Source organism: Apodemus sylvaticus, chromosome 5 (genome assembly GCF_947179515.1).
Source record: "Apodemus sylvaticus chromosome 5, mApoSyl1.1, whole genome shotgun sequence".
NCBI lineage: Eukaryota > Metazoa > Chordata > Mammalia > Rodentia > Muridae > Apodemus > Apodemus sylvaticus.
Genome location: NC_067476.1, coordinates 78,190,183 through 78,200,339, shown reverse-complemented (window position 1 = coordinate 78,200,339; position 10,157 = coordinate 78,190,183).

Sequence of the window (10,157 nt, the reverse complement as noted above, 5' to 3'; positions counted from 1 at the left end):
TTTTATTTGTTTTCAGTAAAAAAAAAAAAAGTAATATTAAATTAAGCTTTTTGAGAAGAGGTTAATGTTGCTATTTGAACTATTTTCAAATCCTGAGCAATACAGACAACTCTTCACAGGCAGCCTTTCAGCCTTTTTGAAGGACATGACAATAAAATATATAATTCTAATTGACTTGCTGAGATCTCTGTGTAATCAAAACAGCCATCACATACGAGCGTAAGATCTTTTTTTTTTAGTTTGCTTTCTTTTTTTAATATTATTTTCTATATTCTTTGTTTACATCCCCAATGATTTTCCCGTTCCCAGATCCCCCCTCCCCATATGTCCCATAAGCCTTCTTCTCTCCATCCATTCTCCAATCACCTCCCTCCTTTTTCTCTGTCCTGATATTCCCCTCCAATGCTAGATCAAGCATGAGATCTTAATGTCTGTCTTCTCATCCGTCTGCTTAAAAACCGTTCTCACCATCCCTTCATGAAGAGAGCCTTATTGAGGTCCCATGCCACCTGGCAGGAAATTGATACCGCCCTTTGTGAAGTTCCTCTCCTAGCCTTTAACTTTTGTGTTAGCCATAAACTCCTCCACCTTGGGTGGAGTGCTCAGACCAAGGTAAAGTCCATTGTTCTTCAAGGACCTGCAGTTTCCTGAGAAACACTCGCCACCTGCTGAGGAACTGAACTGGTTCTGCTGAGAAGTTTCCAGCCGTTGAGGGAAGGGCTTTCCCCTGCCTATATATTTGGAGTTCTTCATTAAACTTTGAGACCTTGAATAGCAGGTGTTATCTTGGTCTCCATCTCTTTTTGCTGCCTTCCCATACATCCCCAGCTTCCATTCCAGGTAACCCATTCGACGTAGATGCAGGCAGTTACACCTTCACCACCAGATACATTGATACTTCAAATGGATGATGTTCAATACCAGGGTCTTAATTTAGATGAGTGGATTCATCAATAATATGAAACTGTTGCTTCCTCTGCAATCAGAAGTCAGTTGCCTCTAAAGCTCTGAAACTTCAAAGAGTAATTCCAGTTTAAGTCCAATAATGATTTCCATTTATAGAGAAACATTTCTCCAAAAGTATTCCAAATAACTTTAGCAATTCTATGGGCAATTATATCACACCCCCTCCCCCCACAAAACAGAATCACAGTAAGGGAGAAATGCAGCAACTGTTTAATAACAAATAGGAACATACCAAGCAGTGGAGGAAAATGTCTTAGAATGTAAAAGATTGTGCTATAGTGTACTTAGACTTACTTGATTTCAGTCCTTCAATTCACTTAGGAATTCTTACTTTGTTTCTAGTCACTCTCTACTGCAAGCAATATTTAAGTAAGCATGCTTGTGCCAATATCTGTTTGACATACTGATTTCCATTCCTTTGAGAGTTTTTCTAACAAGAGATGGAATTTCTGGGATCTTATTCAGAATAAATAAATTGTTAGGACATAAAAAAAATCCTAAATGCTATCATATTAGGAACAATTTTACAGGGGCAGAAAGATAAATACTGATTTCAGTTAGCTGTGGAATTTGAAAACCTTGATCACATTGAAATAGAGAATAGAATAGTGGTTTCCAGTCATCAGAGAAACAGTTGGCATAGAAAGGAGAGATAAAGTGTTCAGCTGGTCAACAGATACAATGCTTATTAGATATAAAAAGATAAGTCCTGTTCCGAAGCCCATGACATGGGAATCACAAGCCCTACCAGGGAACTGTCTCTGTTACTTAACCATATTGAAATAAGTTCAAACTGACTTCTCACTGTCTATAATTATACCCATAGTCAATTGTAACTCTCAGCCTTAATTAGGGAAGCTTCTCTTTCTAATGAACTAGGATGAATGAAGAGACTCATAAATGCACAAGGTGCTGAAAATAAGAAATGATTGAGTACTCATCCATGAAAAGATATTAGAGTAACTCTCTCAAGCTCAGGAAACACAGAGAAAGGGAGGACAGAAAATTATATGAGCTGGAAGATGGGGAACAGGGCTGAGACAAGTCATCTTCTGGACAAGGCATAAACAGGTATGTTAACAGTTATGGAAAATAAAAATAAAAAGAGGAGTGGCTGGGTTGGCAATGCCACTCTCTGCTAAACTGTTTGATACTGATATAGTTAGGAGAAGGAAACGTCATTGTCTTTAGTTGTGTACCCACCATTGATACCAACAGATAATCCCAATCCAAAACCATTGAGAGAAAAAGGTGAGCAAGTTTGGTAAATGGTAGGGAGAGATAACAGAAAAATCAGTGTAAAGAGCAGAACAATTGAATAATCAAGCCAGTGTTTCTTGAAATCTCAGCAGTAGCAAATTTAGCTTGAGTTTACCAGTAGATTTCAATAAATTCTAGATCCATGGTGCCTATGCTGGAATTTCTAAATCAAGCTATTCAAAGCAAGGGTCAAGTTTGCTTTTTCATGTGCTACTGGTCTTACTCGCTCAGGTAAGAATTGAACAGTTTTGTAGAACTGAGATTAAAAAGTGATTTCTTAGCTATGGGAGATGCAGAGAGGAGCAGCAGAGTTCATAAAAATGTGATCATTCAGGAAAGCTGAGATTCAAGTTTCTTTCTTCTTGCACAGCTTCAATCATGGCTTTGAAATGGAGTTCTCTGTACACTGAAAGCTACTTGGGCAGCAAATATGGAGTTCAGATATAGAGGGAATCTCATGGATTATAAAGTGTAAAAACTCCAAAACTGCAAACTGAGGAAGGACAGATCATGTGACTCAGACAAATGAAGCCATGGACATTAATGTTCTAAGAACCTGATCAATGAGTGCCCTTTTGACTGTGGCTGTCTTAGAATTTTTCCTTTATTTTCAATGTAAAATTTACTTCTACAAGTCATGTTAATTCTTTTTTCTTCTCTTCTGTTTCCTTCGTGGTAGGACTTCCTATCACCACTTCATCTTGCACTGTTTTCAACAGGAACTGGAAGTTATTTCTGACATATGATGAATATACAGGTATGTTTTGCACTGCTGAGGATGCCATGTAAAGTTCTTTTAAATGTGAGTGTAAAGAGAGGTGAGTTATAAAAAGAAGTCTCTTTCTCATGTGTGTTTGTGTATATGTGCATGTGTATATATATCTACATATATTTGTATGCATGTATGTATATGTTTGCATGTATGTGTGCATGCGTGTATTTGTTTGTATTAGTATGTATGTGTATAGGTATGTCTGTTTTATGTACATGTACATGTATACCCATGTGTGCATGTGTGTGGGAGCATGTGTGTTTGTTCCATTTAGTGTATCATTTGTACAGTCTTCAGATTGGCACCTAGTATTGTGAATGCCTTATTGCTGATCCTATAAAGTTACTCAAGAGCTGAGTTTGAGTCTTCTATAATTGTATCATAATTTTTCAATGTATCTTAGACAAACCAGTCAGATACCAATATGTTCTCTATTGGCTAATGGTTATCATTATAACAAGACAATTTTCTTTTTATTTTCATTTCTCTTTTATATTTATTAGATATTTTCTTTATTTACATTTCAAATGTTATCACCTTTCCTGGTTTTCTCTCAAAAAATACCCTATCCCATCCCCACTCCCCCTGCTGACCAACCCACCCACTCCTTCTTCCCTGTCCACATATTCCCCTATACTGGGGCATCAAACTTTCTCAGGACCAAGGGCCTCTCCTCCCTTTGATGACTGACAAGGTTATCCTCTGCTTCATATGCAGCTGGAGCCATGGGTCCCTCCATGTGTGCTCTTTGGGTGGTGGTGAAATACTGTTTGGTTCATATTGTTGTTCCTCCTATGGGGCTGCAAGCTCCTGCATCTCCTTTGGTTCTTTCTCTAGCTCCTCCATTGGGAACCTTGTGTTCAGTCCAATGGTTAGCTAAGAGCATCCACCTCTATATTTTTCAGGTACTGGCAGAGCCTCTTAGGAGACAGCTATATCAGGTTCCTGTCAGCAAGCACTTGTTGGCATCCACAATAGTGTCTGGGGTTAGTACTGTATATGGAATGGATCCCCAGGTGGGGCAGTCTCTGGATGGCCTTTCCCTCAGTCTTTGCTCCACACTTTGTCTCTGTATCTTCTCCCATGGGTATTTTGTTCCCCCTTCTAAGAAAGAACAAATGGTCAGAAAATTTCTACTGCAAAAATAATATAAAAGTGAGTAATACTCAACTTATAGTTTTGAGAGGCTATAAGAGAATGACAACTGATTATGGTTGCACCTCATCTGATGTTCTCATGTTTGAACATATGGTTTCTATAAGGGGATATGTTCGCTTTTAGACAATATGATAGACAAGTCATCATATTTAGATAAAGCATGTGTAAAACTACTGATTATTAATAAGCTGAGCATATTAATAGTACATAAAATTTTATTTGTACATTTTAAAATGGCTTTTAATCATAAAAACATTTTTTTTTCTGTTTGTATCAGCAGGATTCAAAGTAAAAGACTATCTTTTCATTGTACAGTTCTGTGCTATGATTCTTATTTCTTTCTTTACCTCCTGTACAGATGCTTATACAAAACCTTATCAAAATGTCATCAAGAGATTTTTTTTAGACATTCTTTTATAAAAACTGAATTTTGATAAGGGAATCTGATGCATACTGAAAGAATGATTTTTGAAACAGAAAATAGATTGCCTTGAAAAGAAATGCTATGCACTCAAAACATTGTCTTCTTAATGATCTGCCTTGAACCATCCCTGGTAGTAGTAAATCACACTAAGAATATAAATCTTACAGCAAAAAGTGCTATCATGTGAAATGCCTGACTTTCATTACAGTCCATCAAGAAAATATTTTTTCTTATTAACATAATGTGTATTAGGAACTTTAGGTCATCTGTTTAATGCTGAGGACTGGTATCTTATTTTAGAAATGTCCTCAGAGTTTACAGTAAATTAGTAAGAGAAGGAAGAAAGCCATTTTTTATCATTTAAAATAAATTCTTCTTTCATAAAGTATATCCCAACCAGTTTCTTCTCTTTTCACTCCTCCTAGACCCTCCTTCCCAATTCTCTTCCCACTTGTTTCCTCTTCAAGAGAAAATGGGACTCCAAGATACTACAGTCAAATAGAACAAAACTAGATACAGTAAGACAAGGTGATTCTTAAAAGCACTGCTGCTCTGCTGGAGACTGGTGCACAGATGAGCGATCTCATCACCTTTCTCCACCTTCGAGATCATTTTCCCCAAATGAGTTAATATGTGATGCTGTGCAAGTGGCAATCACATTGCTGCTTTGCTCATGTTCAAAAGTGAGCTTGGCTTTCCTAGATTTTTACCGATGAAGTGATCATGCCCATTCTTCCCAACGTCATATAAGAATCTTGAGTTTATGAGATACTAGGGGAGAAATCATTTGTTAATTTCAGGTGATTAAAAACTATCTTTGTTATAGGTGTTATAGGTAAAAGTAAGGTATTATCTATAAGACTCTGTCCAAGGTTGTATTTCATAGGAGTGAAGGGACAAAGATGGTCAAAGACTTTTTAAATTCAGGATTCAAGAGAAGTTATCTTGGATTGTAAAATAGGAGATCATGTTGTACTTAATCTACAATTAACCTTGTCACTAATATGTCATTTCTTTACTTCCCATAGCCACTTGTCCCTACATAGGCATGCACTGTCTCAGAATGTGCTACCATTAAGTAAGTTATATTCCCTCATTTTCTGTGTGTCTTCTTGACAAGATTCTTAGTACCATAGCTAGTTAACTTCCATGTCCTTGTACTATAATTAGATTGCAGATAACAGAAAGAGGTTGTCAAATTATTATCCATGCACATATATTATGCATACTTGTAAACTGACATTTATAATTACATGTGTGGGGTGATAGGCTGTTACTCACACAAAGTTACTGACATTACCTTTTCATTAAAGTGAAAGGGTCTATTTACTCTATTACACTGTCCAATGGTGCTTGTACCTGGGCATAAACTCCAAGGGTGTGAATGAATGTTTCAATGCTGCAGAGGTGAAATTTAAACATCCTTGTGGTATAGAAACAGCTTTATCTGTTAATGGCCTTGAAAGCCTTATAATTAATGCAAACTAACAAAGTTAAACAGACAATTAGCTTGTCCTTTAAGGGTATAAACATGGTGGAGAGTTAAAACATTTGCTAAACTAACTCAGCAGTTAGAAAATCTTCCTTCCTGCAGTTTAATTCATCTTCATTACTACTGTAACATCACAATAGTAAGCTATCAAGATGTTCAGGTAGGGAGAATCATAGAAAGGAAAAATGAATGAAAAGTTCCCACTACAGCATTTGATAGGGCCAGAGAACTGTATGTGTGATTCAATTAATCTGTGGCAAAGCAAATGCCTTGGCTGAATAACTTGAAAATGATGTATGCTTGCCTGAGTACATTTGTAGTCATCTATCCTTGCAAACACAAAAATACATCAGCAAACCAGAAGCTCGATGACGTGACACTATCTTGGCCATAGTTTATTTTCAAACATGCTGCCTTTGCAAAATGTTAGGTAATGATGATAAAAGCCCTTTCAGAATAATTACAGTCCAATCATTTGGCTCCCAGCCCCTCCTGAATCTCACTGGCACTGGTCTGGTTCCTTAGAAATTAACATCTCTTGCTACAGAGATGTAAGCACTGCTTCAGACACTGTTGTATATTCTAATGATGAGAGTATGAATGATGAAGTATGATAGCATCAGATCCCCTGGCTCATCTGTATTGATAATTGATTGTTGTAATCTCTATTCAGTCCTCTCTGGTCTCTTTTTCACAAGTTATTTCCTCCCTAAGAGCAAAATATTTTCAGTTTGTGTCTGTAGAAATCTACCTAGTGGTTTCTTATTCATTTCAGGAATATTGGTTTGAACTGAGTCTCACACAGTTATTTAATTAGGGTAGACATAGCTAAGACACAGTTTCTCAGACCAATGGTGTGCTTAAAATAGTTTTATTTGCATTTTGTATAACATTATCTTCATGGAGTTAAAGGAAACAGATGTGGTTACTCTATCTTATGTCACGAAAAAGTACCTTGATTCCTTCACTAGCTAAATATTTAATATAGAATAATTCTTAACGTCTATAAAAAGGTATTCCTTTATTCCCCATGCCAAATTTAACTAAATCCATTTGCCCTTCAGCCTGTTAGACAGTCAAGGATGACAGGGAATAACAAAACCAACACTAACTCCTAGCACAACATCTAAGCTTTGTAGTGTCTCTGTTAGAATGTGAATGAGGCAGACATAGCAAGGGCTCTTTGCAAAGTTATTAGGTCATGCCAAGTAAAGGTGATCCCAGAGAGACTCCAGCAGAGGGTTTATAAATGTTGATCTATAGTCTTAACCTTAAGGACAATCTGCAACTAGAGAGCTGGGAAACTCAGGGATGAATAATAGATGAGTCCTAGATAGTATCACTTTCTACATGAAGCAAGGAAACTCCATTTATGTCCACTTTACTTGTTAAAGCATAATGTATCTTTGAAATCGGTTCCGCTGTTTCAATGTCTGGTACAAAACTCAATACCACAAGTATTCTAAGCTGATATGGAACTTTCTTGCTGCCGGCCTTGAAAATTACATCTCATTTCTGAGTGACAGGAAAGCATTGACTTTGATATCATTCTGTTTACTATGTATACATGACTCATTAGGTTATTACTCTCTTTGAGACCATATATTCACACTTCCCTTTCACATAATTCACTTAACTTTCTGCTTCAGCATCAGCATATTTTAAAATTCATCCATGAGTATTCACCTGAAACATACTCCAAATTCTCCAGCAATGTATGTAAACTTATTTTTAGAGACCAAACATCTACTGAATTAGTACACTACATTTTATTATCCATTCACTATTGTCTTCTCATGCATATGAATGGTTCAGGAAAGCAGAAATCTGTTTTATTTATGACAGTGTAATAGTATTTGGCAGATATATTTATGTATCTATGCACATATACACATATATTCTACTACATAAATTCACATTTGTTATATAAATGAGTTAAACATATTTTTATGAAATGATTATTACCAAGGAAATTTTAAGAAGAAATTAAATTATCTCCTTGACTTTCTAAATTTTAGTCCTCTTACTATTGGAGACACATTGAATTACATCCATCTACTTAGTTCACCTCACTAGACTTAAGGGAGCAGATATTTTGTTTAAATAGATATGAACCCATGACCTTCCTTTCTTGGTACCCAATCATTTGTGCCTTCTCAAGAATGAATGCAAGCTTAGTTAGGATTATTATTTCTGTGATGAAACACCAAGGCCAAAGCAAATTTTGGAGCCTATGCATCCACATAACAGTTTATCACCAAAGGAATTCAGTGCAGGAACTAAAGCAAGACAGGAACCTAGAGGCAGGAGCTGATGCAGAGAACATGAAAGAGTACTGTTTCCTGCCTTGTTTCCATACCTTGCTCAGTTTCTTTGTATAGAACTCAGAAACACCAGCCAGCGAATGGCACCACCCGCAATGGATTGAATTCTCCTCCATAAGTTATCAAATAAGAAATATTCCTATAGGCTTACCAAGGATCCGATCCTATGGAGGCATTTTCTGTATTGAGACTCCCTCCTCACTGATGACTCTAGCTTGTATCAAGAGACATAATACTATCCAACACAAACACAGAGTAAGATTTCTATACCATAAGCCATACATGTGCGATTGTAATGTCAAACTTGTGAGTATCCCTCCTGATGTGAAGAAACTGATTAGAAGAAACATGGCTGTGTTGAAAAATTCTTATGATTGAAAACAGAGAGTTCTCTTAAAACCTACAGCTAGGACTAAACCAAGACACTGACAAAAGACAAAAAAAATAAAAAAACAAAACAAAAAAAAACAAAACCAAACAAAACAAAACAAAAAACCCCACATATGCATACTTCCCAATCAATCCTGAAAGGCAAACTCAGCCTTAAACAAGAGCTTAATTGCAGTCCTGTTAGTTCTTGAACAGCGCAAGGTCATGAAATCCTATTAGATGCCTCTGCAGAAACTGTGCTACCATAATGTATATTGTTTCTACATACTCTGTACAATAACACTGCTATGTGCTATAGACAATACAAATATGCACTATTCTTTTTGCACTGGAATGTACTGACCATAGTAATTATGGGGGTCTGGAATCACTTGACTATAGAGTTAACTAGGGAGACTGCAATTAGATTCTCTATTTTTGCAGAGATTAGCAAAGGGATAAACTTCATTGAAACACACAGACACACAAACATCTACACTCAAAATGAAATCTTCATTTAGTTTCATATTTATTTTATTTGTCTTATTGTGGAGTGGATAAATAAGTGCTTAAGATAAAGTTTCTATTTTTGTCTTCTGCACACCCCACAGTACCCTCAATGCTCTCCCCATCCCTCTAGCCCAACTTTATCTCTTTATGCATAATCGTCATGACACATTTTTCATCTTTTTTTGATTAACAAAACAAATCAGATTGTGGGAAAAGCCCTTTGTAAATTGCTCACCATTGTAAACAATATTAAAATGAGATTTCTCAGAACTGGACCCTTCCTTTCCCAAATTCCAACTGCAGAAAATATAACATACCACATAACTATATTTCAGCCATGGATAAAAGGCATTATTAATTATTGTACCTAGACAAAGTCCGTTTATTATACAGAATTATTCACGTTGTGCAAAGTATCATTTTTCTCCTTGGCTTTCAAAAATGGCACATTTTAGAGACAGATAATACACCAGAAAATACCCAGTATAAATATAGGTAGATTTTATTCTGCCTTTGCTTTTCATAAACTTCTTAGGAATATGTATTTGAGGGCAAGTGAGCAAAATAAATAAACCACATGAAAAGAACTGATATTGAGGTATGAACTGGATAATAGGTTGCACGCCTCTTTGATATTTCACAAAGCAGACTCAGAATAACTACACGATACCGTCAGCACATGAAGCTTCCTTTAAGTGGAATAGAGAAGGGTTTGAGTTTGATAACCGAGTAAGCAAGTATATAAAAGTGTGAAAACAGCACATTTCAAAGCTTGAATACATATCTTGGATTATTCGCAATTTAGAATAAAAGACTCACATAATTAAAAGTATTTTATGCATTATTAATGTGTGTTTGTGTGTGTGTGTGTGTGTGTGTGTG